The sequence below is a fragment of the Delphinapterus leucas genome, chromosome 15 (assembly GCF_059928025.1).
Source record: "Delphinapterus leucas isolate spDelLeu-1000000601 "Yukka" chromosome 15, BTC_Dleu_Yukka2, whole genome shotgun sequence".
In the NCBI taxonomy this organism is placed as follows: domain Eukaryota; kingdom Metazoa; phylum Chordata; class Mammalia; order Artiodactyla; family Monodontidae; genus Delphinapterus; species Delphinapterus leucas.
Window position 1 is genome coordinate 26,212,364 of NC_143143.1, and position 12,842 is coordinate 26,225,205.

At 52.7% G+C, this 12,842-nt stretch overlaps 1 long non-coding RNA gene and 1 pseudogene across 1 annotated transcript in view; one reads left to right on the top strand and one right to left on the bottom strand.

Moving 5' to 3' along the window:
- LOC149747412 (uncharacterized) overlaps positions 1–12,447 on the bottom strand; it is a 33,112-nt gene extending 20,665 nt beyond the window's left edge. Inside the window, exon 1 of the long non-coding RNA XR_016387811.1 lies at positions 12,165–12,447. This is a non-coding gene — a long non-coding RNA (uncharacterized LOC149747412). The remainder of the gene's footprint in view (positions 1–12,164) is intronic.
- On the top strand, positions 446–734 carry LOC111163486 (cytochrome c oxidase subunit 7C, mitochondrial pseudogene; annotated as a pseudogene).
- Positions 12,448–12,842: the final 395 nt, after the last annotated feature.

Below are 12,842 nucleotides of genomic sequence, written 5' to 3' on the forward strand. Positions count from 1 at the left end.
TTGTGCCCTTGAAATGGGTGAATTACATGGTAAATGAATTATATCTCAATAAAACTGTTGGGGGAGAAAGTCATGTCCTCCCCCCGACCCCCTTCTCCCGCCAGGAATCCTTAGGCTCCAGCCTCCTGCCTTTGGGAAATCTCTCCCTCCTCCACCCTCTCTCTGCACGTGTGTGCGTGTGCACACACACACACACACACCCCTTTCCATCTCCCCTTCCCGTTACCTTCTTCTGCCTTAAGACTTTTTTCACTCTTTTGCCATTGCCACCAACTACAGAGAAGTGCCTTCCCCAAAGAGAAGTTCCTTCCACAGCCAAAGTGCCCCATAGAGGTATTTTCCTAAACACTTTGCTCTTTAAGTTACTCACTTCCCTTTCAGTCCTTGCACGTAGGGGAACAAGGTCGTGAGGAAAGGAGCACGAGGTGTGCTGCCTCCATTTCTTCTGCCTTCGGTTTGTGAGCTTTTCGCAGGGCTTCCAACAGCGCTATGTTGGGACAAAGCATCCGGAGGTTCACAACCTCTGTGGTCTGTAGGAGCCACTGTGAGGAGGGTCCAGGGAAGAATTTACCATTTTCAGTGGAAAACAAGTGGCGGTTACTAGCTATGATGACTTTGTACTTTGGGTCTGGATTTGCTGCACCTTTCTATATAGTAAGACACCAACTGCTTAAAAAATAATCCATGAGACAGATACGAAGAGGAGCATTTTAAGTGTGCAGTCTCTGAAGAAGGATCAGACTCTTGAACTTGGCATCCTAGATATGTTTGTAAATAAACTATGGCATAAAAAAGTTACTCACTTGACAGCTATTAAAATTACGATTTTAAAGTCCCCGTGGTGATCTATCATGGCAGTCAGTAACAAGTCCTAGTAGTTGTAAATTCCAAGAGCTTCATAATCCCAAGGAAAGAGGGGCCAACTCAACTTCTCCCAAGCCCCACTGGTCTCTGTTCTGAAACGTAACTCAGTCACCTCACAGGTGGGGAGAGAGGGTGAGGAAGAGCATTGCCAGGGCCAGGTTCTTGCAGGTTTTGGGGTCTGGAACAGGGTGGGCAAACTATAGCCTATGGGCCAAAATCAGCCCACTTCCTGATTTTCTAAATAAAGTTTTACTGGAACACACAGCCACATCCATTCATTTACTTAATGTCTCTGGTTGGCTTCTTGTTACAACAGCAGAGTGGAGTAGCTGTGACAGGGACTGTATGGTCTGCAAAGTCTAAAAATATTTAGTATCTGGCCCTTTCCAGAAAAGGTTTGCTGACCTGACATGGAAGATCCAGGCTTGAACTCCAGCTCATCACATGCTGGGTGTGTGACCTTGGACAAGTCAGTTCCTCTCTTTAAGCTTGTTTCCTCATCAGGAAACCAGAGGCAGTAACAGTGCCTCCCTTATATGTTGCTTGTGCAATGAAAATGACTTCATACGTGTAAAGTGCTTACTTCATATAAAACACTCAATATATGTTGGTGGTTACGATGTTATTTAGAAAATTAGGGCAGTATCTCCTACTTCGTATGGTAATTATGTGAAGTGATGGAGATCAAGCCTGTGAAAACAGTTGGCCAAAAACACGTTTATTATTGTTATAAATATCTTAAAGGCTTTTGAGAGGATTCTTTGCTTCTTAGTAAAGCTACATTAAGTTTTTTGGGGGGAGCAAATTTGGAAATGTGTGAGTGTAGAAAACTCTAATTTCAGAGGAAAAGAGGACCCTTAACCCCCAAATCCAAACTCTCTCATTTAGCAGTCCAAGAAACTGTTACTCCCTGATCCTCAGCTGGGACTTGAACCTGCCCAGAACTCAAGTACTCTTTTGGCTGAGCTCGGTATCTTCCCCAATAACAGGTGCTCAGGAATCCAGGCCTGCATGTCTTTAAACACTTGTGTTGCCTCTGAGGTCCCCACCAGAACCTGTTTAAACAGTAATCTGCTACGAGGTATTGGCATGCAGGTTTGCGGCCCGGGTTTGCAGCCAGGGTAGGGAAGAGACCTTTGTCTCCACACCCTTCAGGGGATTGTCCAGAAGCCAGCTGAGGGTAGCCACCATTGATGACCTGATTTCCTGGACGGTGTTATTTAAATCGGGTTTAGTTTGGGAGATACGGCAGCCTCCCATCCATTCGCTTTGTTTCACAGTGATTAACTGAGTAGCTAATACATGCCAGGCCCTAGGGATACAGCAATGAATGATTCACCCCCTGCCCTTGGCAACTGCCCCCCTTCCTTCTGATGGGGGCGACAATCAAATAGGCATCTGGGCAATTTGGCCCCATAATAAGTCCTGTATTCTCCCCAGGATTTCAGTCCCACACTAAATACTGTACCAATGAATTGGAAAACCACTCTGGGCCAGCTGTATGATAGATGGATGGTAGGAGTTAAGAGTGCCAGCTTTGGAGTAGGTCAGATCTGGGCAGGACTGGCTCTGTAATTTGCTAAATGAAAACGTGGGCACCTTGTTCGAAAATTATTCAAAATTTCAGGATGACAACAGCAGAGCACTGAACTATGCAGGGCCCACGCTGTGAAGCTGGCCCTGCGCCTGGGGTCAAACTGCTTTCCAGCTGGGAACCATCGGTCACATCTCTTCACCTGTCTGAGCCTCCATTTCCTCATGTGAACAGAGATGCTAAGGCCAATGTGAGGTCTGGTTGTGGCTAGTAAGTGAGATGAGGCAGGTACAGCGCTGAGCAGGGAGGGCAGGCTCCGCAATGTCACTGCTGTTCCCAGCCTGCAGTGATGGCTGCATTTCATCCTAGGAGAAGAGCGCACACTTATGACTCTTAGATAATAGCTAAGACTTAGACAGCAGATGGTTGATGCCAGACACTGTCTTAAGTTCTTTATGGATGTTCATTTCTTCCTCATTACAACCCCATCATGTAGAGATGGAGAAAATGAGGCCCAAAAAGAAGAGGGAACTTGCCTGTGATCTCACACCGGTCAGTGGAAAAATCCAGATTCAAACATGGGACATGTGGTCCCTGGGTCTGTGTTCTCAACCGACTACGTGTCCCAGGAGTCGACACATCCCTGACAGGCACACTTGCATACACACGCATGTATGCATGTACCTTCTCTGAGATGCTACCACAAGGCGTACAGTGTGTAACTGTCCCCATAAGATGGGATTCTTTCTCTCTCTTTTTTAAAAAATTAATTAATTTATTTTTTGGCTGCGTTGGGTCTTTGTTGCTGCAAGTGAGCTTTCTCTAGTTGCGGTGAGCGGGGGCTACTCTTCGTTGCGGTGCACGGGCTTCTCATTGCGGTGGCTTCTCTCGTTGCGGAGCACAGGCTCTAGGTGCGCAGGCTCAGTAGTTCTGGCACGTGGGCTCAGTAGTTGTGGCGCACAGGCTCAGTTGCTCCGCGGCATGTGGGATCTTCCCAGACCAGGGATTGAACCCCTGTCCCCTGCGTCGACAGGTGGATTCTTACCACTGCGCCACCAGGGAAGTCCCTTTTTCTCTGTTTACTTGCTCTTTTGTCTGTGCCCTGCGACTCAACTTGGAGCCCCATGAGGGCAGGCACTGTCTTGCTTCCTGCTGTACCTCTGGCACCTGGCACTGTGCTGAGCACACAGTAGGCCCTCAATAGACATGCACCAGTGAAGGCAGGTGGGAAGCAGGCATCCTGCCAGAGTGCTCTGATCCAGAATCAACAGCCGCAGTTCCCAGAACCTCAAGACTGCGGCCTTAAGAACTTGTTTGGGGGCGATCTCGTGGCTAGAGGAACCATTTCATCCCCTCCTGGCTCTTCTCACTTGGGGTCCTCTCACTGTGCAAGGCAAGGGGGTGAGAGGCATTTAAGGGGTGCCCTAGGGCCCAGCCCCCATCCTGGCAGGCTGCAGGGTGAGGGCACGGGTTGTGCTCTGGCAGCTGGGCCACAGCTGTCTGCCAGCTTCTCGGTGCCTGCCCCAGCTGGCCAGCTGGGCCCTGATGCCACCCCCCACCCCATGACACAGCAGAAAGTGAAACCAGAGCCCGCCCCTGCTGGCTGGGACCCAGTGCTTGCTGTTTCCCCATCCCAGGCGGTGGGTGGGGAGCTGATGCCCAGGCCTGGCACCGGGTGGCCTGTCCAAGGAATACCCCTCCAGGCCAAGGGTGCCGCTGTGCCCCCTGCCCATCCCAGGGCCTCCGGTGCCCACTGCCTTCTGAGCCGTGCCCTGTGTGTGAACCATCATAGCCGCTCAATTGAGTCCCATTAACCCCTGATCGTCACACTGCTCTGAGACAGGGGGTTAATTATTCTCCCCATTTCACTGAGAAAACTGAGGCTTAAAGAGGTGCCTCGGCCAGGAAGGAGGGTGCTGGGGCAGCAGGATCTTAAAATAAAAGACAAATCAGAGCTATGGGTGGGCATAGGGGCAGAGATCCAAGGGGTCTCACTGGTGTTGGCGAGCAGGGCAGGAGTTTGTGGGGGGAGAAGACACGTGACCCCCAGTTTGTCACAGGTCGAGCCCCCTGCAGATTGGAATTGGCAACCTACCCCTCCCCACACCAACTCCATGGGTGCAGAAAATCCCTAAGACAAATAAGATTTCTTAAGAGGTGGACTATGGGGAATTCCCTGGCTATCCAGTGGTTAGGACTCCACGTCTCACTGCCGAGGGCTGGGTTCAATCCCTGGTCGGGGAACTAAGATCCCAAAAGCCATGCCATGCGGCCAAAAAGAAAAAAAAAAAAAAAAAAAGAGGTAGACTTTGAAACTTTAGAAAGTATCATGTTGAGTTCTGCCCCATCCTCAGGCCACCCGTACTCTCCTTTGCTTAATATTTTTCTTTCAAGCAACTCACCCTCTTTATCTTGCATAAATTGATGTAAAAAAGAGCCCTTCTACCCCTACCCTAAACTGAAAGCCAACTGCTTGCCATAAGTAGAAATCTGCTGTACAAAGAAATACCTGTTAGAATAATTTACGTCTCTAGCCAGGTGCCACTTAAAATCATGTACATATCAGACTTGGGAAACTTCTATTCCAAAACATAGGTTTCCTACGTGAGGAAATGGAGGCCCAGAGAGGTTGAGTCACTTGCCGGGGGGTGACACTGCGAAAGAGTCGCAGGGCTGGGGCTGCCCGATTCCATGATTCTAGAAACCTGTGCTTACTGCTGGGCTGTAGTCTCTGCTCCTGTCCGAGCTGTCTTAGCATATGAAGCGTGTATTAGTAAGTATCAGCACTGACAGCTTCCATGTTTCATGCTTTGGCATCACCACTTTCAAAGCACTTTCTGAGCTTGTCAATCACTTGAACTCATGATAACGCTCTAGGTACAGGTGAGAACCCTTTCAGAACACAGCATGGGGTGTTGCCCCTCCCTTGCCAGAGAAGGAAACCGAGGCAGAGGGTGGGGAAGTGGTCTGACTCAGGGAGCTTGTGAGCCAATCAGGACTGTCCAGAGCCCCTGCCAAGGTGAGGATCCCAGAGGCCCTGCTGGAAGGCCCAGGCTGAATGTGAATCGCCTTGTCAAACAGGTAACACTTGTTTCTTCCCCACTTTCCCCACCTCCCCCACCATGAACCCCCAGAGCAAACGCTGACAGCAGCCTCAGCTGCCCTGTTTCCCAAGCCTGATCTCCAACATTTGGCCCCTGGAGGGCAAAGAGCACGTTTAGGAACTGGTGTCTGCGGATGGCATCTTTTCATTTTTCATGGTGCACCCAGTTCTGAGCACTGTTGAGGGGAGCTCTACCAGGGACCAGAAGGGAAGGTTTGGGGGAACATCTTTGTCTCTTCTTTTAGTTGCTGGAGAAACTCAGCTGCCACAGCTGGCCCAGGGACCCCCGAGGAATACTGCAAGAGCAATAAGGATTTTTAGGGGCATTATGATAGCGGAATGGAAACACATCTGCCCCCAAAAGTCCCTCATTTTCCCTGCGGTAATGAACCAGCTGGGCAGGAAGTGGTGGCTCTCGGAACTCCAAGAGCCAAAACTAAAAAGGAAAAAATGTACAAAGTTAGAGCAAACTTTAAACAAGCCGACGCTTTCCTGGTGCACAGGCGGTGGCTCCACCCAGGCTCCCGAAAGGCTGATAATTGGCTAAATGTGTCTCCACACAGTGGCTTCAATATAGAGGCGCCTCCTCTGTGCCCAGAAAACCAGGATCTGGAACCCAGAGCAGGTGGTGAGGATTAGTCCCTAAGGCCAGGTGACTCTCAAGAGCCAGTGCCATCTCCCCAAGACCCCGAATGATTATTCCAAACCCTCGTTAATAACCCAAGTGAATCACAGATCCTTCAATCCCTCCTTCCTCTGGAATGTGGGAAAGTTATCAACTTGGAAACCCGGATGAAAATATCTGTAAAGCAAGCAGCTGTTTCCAGGGCTGTATGAACAAGTGAAGGGCGAGAGCTTGGGTCGGGGAGCCTGGTGGTTATCACTGATGGGGTCAAAGGGGGAAAATCACAGCTAAGGTCCAGGGTGCCGACTCTCAGGTCCAGCCACTAATGACTGATTAAGGAGTCAAGGGCAGGGGCTCCCCAGGGTTTGTGGCCTTCAAGGTCTCTGCAGACAAGGCCCTCCCCCAAGCCAGCCAGCACCCCCCCCCCGCCCGCTTTGAAAGGGTTAACACCTCTACTGCTGCTGACACCCGAGGAGACGGCTGCTCACTCAGCAAGCTGGCATATCGCACTGGGCCATCGCGGAAGAGAGGGGCTGAAAACAGCCTCTGTGAGTTCTGTGAATGGAAGCGGCCTTATCGCCATCAGAGTGAAAAACGGGGCAAAAAGCCTTCCCAACACAGAACCCGCGACCTGGGCGCTCGCTGGCTCCTCGGCACCTGTCGCGTGGCCCCGGAGCTCTGGCAGGGACTCCGGGCATCTGTGCTGGTGAGCACCCGGCCACCTCGGCCAGACCTGCGAGGGGGCGATTCTACACTTGCCATGTGACAGCCGGCAACCAGGCCTAGATCTCGCCTTTCAAGCAGCACCTAAAATATTCTCCGGGTAAACCTGAGGCTAAATATGGCCTGGCCTACGAGTGCCTGGTCTGGACCTTTTAATGCCATTCGAAGATACAATCAGGAACCCATGGGGCCTTTTGGTGGCCTAGAGTCCAGTTACTGAGGCCAAACGGGAGGCCCGTGGGCTTGGCTGACTCCAGGCTGGGTGCAACTTCCCCCAGAGGATGAGTCCCGGTGCCAAGGCTGAGCAGGCTTGTCTCCTGCATGTCTTATTCCGGAATGCCCACACAGTTCTCTCTCTGCCGGCCCCCAGGGTGGCTTAGATGTAGGTCCCCTCATCCACCTCCCTGGCCTTCCCCCCAGGCCCTCTGATGGCCTGCCAAAGCCTTCTCCCCCACTTCCAGGCTGCAGCCCTGACCTCCCTGGCCCGGGTTTTCCTTGCACCCTGATTGAAAGAAGAGGGCTCAGCTCCCCAGGTGGACAGGAGGCCGCTGGCTGGAGAAGGCAGGCGAACACACACACACACACACACACACCCCTGCAGGGGGTAGACTGCACGGTAGCTTAGATGTGTCCCTGCTCTGTGGCTGGCCCCCTGCCACATCCCCTCGGCCCACCCTAAACGGCAGGATCGCAGCCCTGTTGCTGGAGGGCAGAGAGAGCTTCAGCCCGGGCTGCAAAAGCACAGCTCTGCTCTGGAACCTGCTAGCCTGGTCTTAGCAAAGTTGGGTTCTGCCCTCACCGGAGGCCACGTGGTAACCGGGACAGTCAAGAGTCTCTGGGGAGGCTGCTCTCGGGAGCCTAACACCCCCCCCACACCCCGCTCCCTGCTTTTAGCCAAGAAATGCTGCGGGCCCTGAGGGCCCCAGGAGGAGAGACCCCCCTCCCCCAGCACCTGTCTGGGGCTTGTTTGGGCTCTGGTGGTGGCTCCAAGGCCACGTTCAGGCCTGGGCTGGCAGCGGTCCAGGCTGTTTTGGGCAGAGATGCCAAGAGACCCGGGCACTGATCTCACGCATGATTCCAACAAGAGAGCCTGGTTTTCTGCACGTCTCTCAGAAAACTTTCACACCACACTGCACAGCTACCTTAAGGCTCCTTTGCCCGCCTGGGCCAAATCCTCCAGCGAAGGCTAAATTTGCCTCCCTCTTCTCAGTCCCTTTTGACAATGGCTTTCTTGGGACACCAACATCGGTTTTCATTTTCTAGGTGTGCTTCCCTTTCATGCTAGTGGTGCAGCCTTTCCGGAGACACTGAGAAAGGAGTTGGCTTTGTGGTTCCTTCAAATGTAAAATCGGAAACTTGAAAGCTTTGTGAATATCTGCACACGCCCCCCTACAATGGAGGACGCTGGGAAAGCAGCCTCTGAGGACTGGGTGCTTTGGAAAGAGACCCCGAGGAGGTGTGGGGGGCTTGGGGTGACAGGGACCCCGAAGTCCCCTCCTTCCAAACTCTCTTCAACATGTACCCTTTTGCCTGAAAAGCCTGCATGGCTACTAGGCCTCAAGTCTGTGATCGTTTTATAACACGTTCGCGTAGGTGTTTTTCTTCAGCGTTTACTTTCACCTTGTTCCAAATATAAGAAGCAAAAAGGACTTTATATTTTCCCAAGTTTGGGATACATTTTCCCAAGTTTGGGATGCTGGGCAAGAAAGAAAGTGGATTATTTTGTTTGGGTATGCCCTTTCTGGCAAGCGGTTCTAAGGACCAAGTTTGCCTTCACTTTCATCAGACCCATTTCTATCCTCATGCCTAAAATAGCTGTATTTACAATATCACAATTACAAGAGGCTGAGCTTCTCTTCTATAAGGTAGTTGTACGTTTATCTGGCAAGAATCTGCTTTCTGCTATTAATATAAGTGGGTGGGAGGCTGGGAAGCAAGAAATAGAGGGAGTGCTCCCTTAGGGACTTTTCCAACTTTCATTGGTTTGGGTCAGAAACGCATTTTATTTTCAAGGAAGTAGGAGTTTCATTGCAGCCCCTCTCCTAAATATTTTACCCCCCCAGCTATTCCATATTCTTTCTGTTGAAACATTTTTTTTCCCTGTGAGAGTCGGCTATGGATTGTGTATTGCTAAGACTTACATTCAAATTTGCTTTTTTTTTTTTTTTTCTTTCGAAATCCATCCACACTTCCTTGGAGGGAAAAGTAGCAACTGCTTCGTGAAATTTCACACAGAGGGGCAAAAGGAGAAAAGCCAAAATGTATTCAGCAGTTCCACTGCTGAGCTTTTATTTTTTCTTATTGGTTAGGGGCGGGGCGGGGCAGGGGGGAGCAGTGGTCAGAATATGAAAAGAAGCTGTGATTCTTTGCTGAATTAGTGACCACTTCTCACTGCAAAGCAGTGACTTACAGTCTCTTCACCATGCTACTCTGCCTGTTTCCAGACTCAGAGGCAGGGGGAGTTTGCTAAATGTATTCATAATTACACGCACCCTTGCAGAGGGCCGAGTATAAGCAGGGGCTGTGCTGTTTCGAATGCTCGAATTAAAGCAGCCCCCGGTTCACATTCAGCACTAAATTCTGATTTTCCACACTTGACAATTCAGCAATTTTAACATGCTGCTTCATCGCCACGATTATAGCTCAGTATCTTGGTGCGACATTTGGTGTTCCGGTCTCGTTAATTCACGTAAGACACCCTATTTGTAGAAGTATCATTAGAGGCTAATTTGGTGAGATGTCCTTATTTAGCAAAGCAAATAGGACCTGACAGTCAGCTCTCTGGCGCTACGATGGGGGTGACGATTCAGCAATTCACAACGTGACAATTTCCCATCGCCCAGCCACGCTGGGATTGTGGACTCCTGAAAATTGTGCTGTTTCATCGCGTCCCATAACAAAGGGAAAGAACTCTGAAAAGTAAAGAACTGTTTTTTGCCAAGGCCCCGGGAACACGAATGTCACCAGTGTGTCTATGTGCCATGTCTATTCAACACGAATCTTCTATCAGGGACTTGGTGTTCCAGAGTTTTTCAGGTACAGCTCACTTTTCTCTATGCCCTGCCATGAACACTTGATTGAAATCCAGGTTTGCAAATAAATAAACTTAAGGTATGTGGATGTCTATATAGGTTACAACTGGAGGGTAGGGGTGTGTGTGTGTGTGTGTGTGTGTGTAAATTAACAGAACTTAATAAGGTTAATGGGAGGGGCATTTGTACCTCCGCCACCTTTGCCTTAGAGAATTCCCTGACAACAGATTATCCAGCGTTTCTTATAAAATGACTAAGATCAGCGAAGCAAAGAATTGCAGAGAAATACTGCGATTCCACGTGGGAGCAAGCAAGCAAATCTAATGTAACTGCAATTCACGATGTCAGTGATGTTTGATTTTTGAGGGTGTCAAATGGTTTGACACAACCCATGTGTCACTCATTCCCTTAAAATCCTGTTTAAAACATCTCATTAAACCACTGGGGGGGGCGGGGTGGGGGAAAGTACTTTTGCCTTCTCATACCTTCTTGGCCTCCCAAAGAAAGGCCCTTGAAAACAGCAGGTTCGACTGAGAACACATACACACACATATATAAGAATATCCCCCAGACGGCTTTTCAGTTTTACCAAAAGAAGCAAACCTCCCCGCTTTCCTCTGACCGACCTTCGGAGTGCAGCTAGCTCTCTGCCCCCTTCCTCCAGGGACTGCTGAGGCCTGAATCCCTCGCCGTTTATAATGACCCCAAAAGCGGGACTTTGTGGGCCAGTTGGATAAAACATAAACTCATCTCGCCCTCAAAACCCCGATTCTGGGACCACAGCCTCCAAAACCTCCTTTCTCCAGAAGGGTGTCCCCCTTCTCAGCTCACAGCACTGGGGCTGGCTGCCTTTGAGGCAGGATTTTGGAGAATCCTGGATAATTAAAGGAATCATTACTGGGTTTTCCTGCAGGAACGATGGGGATGACAGTTCATCTCATCCAAAAGCCAGAGTTGCATGGTGGGGACGGAGGGCGTATTTGCCTGCCCCATGGGGGTATCTTTTCCCTCCCTTGCCCCCAGACCCATAGCTGGGCCTGACATCTTCCCAGGGAAGACGCTGAGCGTCCAAAATGGCCCTTAGGGGAGCGCAAAAGGAGTGCCTGAGGGGCCTCCTGCAGTGCCCCACCCCCACCCCTTCCCAAATCCAGCTAAAGTTTAGTTATTTGTGCCCTTAATTGTCTTATTAAAGTCAAATTTGCAGCTTGCCCAGACTGGAGGAAGTGATTTCCATCTTAATAGCTCAATTAGCCTCTGGGTTCTGGAAAGGCCACTCCGATACACACACCTTTTCTCCCCATTTTAAACCCCCTCCCTTTTTCACAACTTCTCCTAAAAATAAATTATAAATATGGATGTGTCCTCAGAGGATCTGAGCGGCACATTCCAACGCTCCCCACGGTGGGGCTTGGAAGCAGGAGAAACCAGAAACGCCACTCCCCCCCAGCCCCAAATCAAAAATGCCTTTTCCTTTTTTTCTCCTAACTTTTGCCAGAGCAACTTGGTGTGGTCTCGGGCCCTGACACCCCGATCCGCACCTCGGAACCTAGATTTTTTTTTAATTTTTATTAACTCCTGTCCAGCGAAAGCTACAGCCAACGTGCTATGGCCGCCTACTCCTCGGAGGGAGGGGGCAGCCAACTTTACTTCGGGGAGGTGGTAACTCTCTGGGGACTGTGCTCCCGTCTTTTCCGGACGTCCCCAGGGCCCAGCCCCCGGAGGCTGGCGCTGGCCCCCCTGCCCGTGCCAGCGCGGCCCAGGCGCACGTGGAGTGACGACGAGGTGCGGCGGGCGCGGACGCGCGAGCAGGGCGGCCTGCTCTCCGCGCGGCACTGATATCGGGGTCACGCAGCGAGTCAGTTTCCCGAACCGGCTTTCCGGGGTGGGGGCGGGGTGGTAGGCTTTCAACCCGCCTCGTTAATTTCCAAGCCCCGGCTTTAGGGAGGTGGGGGGCTGCCTCGACCCCATCCCACCTCCACGCCTAACACGCCCCTCTCGGGAGCCAGGGAGGGGGGAGGGGGGGAGAGAGCCCAATCCCGCTGCCTCGGGGTCGGCAGCGGCGGCGGCTTCCCTCCCAGGCAAGCGTCTAGCGCCGGGTCCCGGGAGAGCCGCGCGTTTCCCCCCCCCCCCCCCCCGCCGCCACCTCCCTCCTGGCTCGTGTCGCCACCCACCCCCCAGGCAGCCACCTCGCACCCCCTTCTGTCCCGGGGGCCTGGGCACCCACCTGCCGCGGCCCCCTGGCCCGGAGGAGGGGTACCTTGCAGGAAAAAGGGGGAGACTCACCGCCGCTGCCTCCTCTGGGGGTGCAGGGGGCCCCCCGGGGCTGCGCCTTCCAGGGCTCCCGGGAGGCGTGCGCGGGGTGGGGGGGCGCCCAGCCTCCTCCTTGATTGGAGCCCAGCCTCAAATCCTTCACCGTGGGTGGGGGGGTACTTCCAGAAAAAAATCCCCCCCTTACTCAGATCAGATCCAAGTGATGGGCAGGGGGCGTATAAAAGCCTTTTCTGCCGAGAGCGCGGAGCCGACGGGGCTGCACCCGGCCTCCAAGGTCCGCTGCCGCCACAAAGCCGCGCCCCCGGCCCGGCCCCCACCCTCCCCCGCTCCCCACCCCCCCACGCCCTATGGCCGGCCCGGGGCGGGGGCTGGGCCGGCCCGGGGTTGGCCGCGCTGGGGAGGCGGCAGCGGCGGCCCAAGCGGCGGGGCGGCTCCTCCCCGGCCGGGGAGAGAGGGTGAGAGCCAGGAAGACAAGCGCGACCGCCTGCCCGGGGCGGGGGCTGCGGCGGGGCCGGGCGGGGCCGGGCGGGGCGGCGGGGGGGGGGCTTCCTAGAAACCCTCGCCAAATATAGTCAGCGGATAGGGGCATTCCTAGAAATGCGGCGGCGACGTCAGCCTCGACCTATGGGGGCAGAGCCTGGGGTTCTCCAAACTCGGGGGGGTGGGGCGGGGACGGGGAAGAGGGGAGAT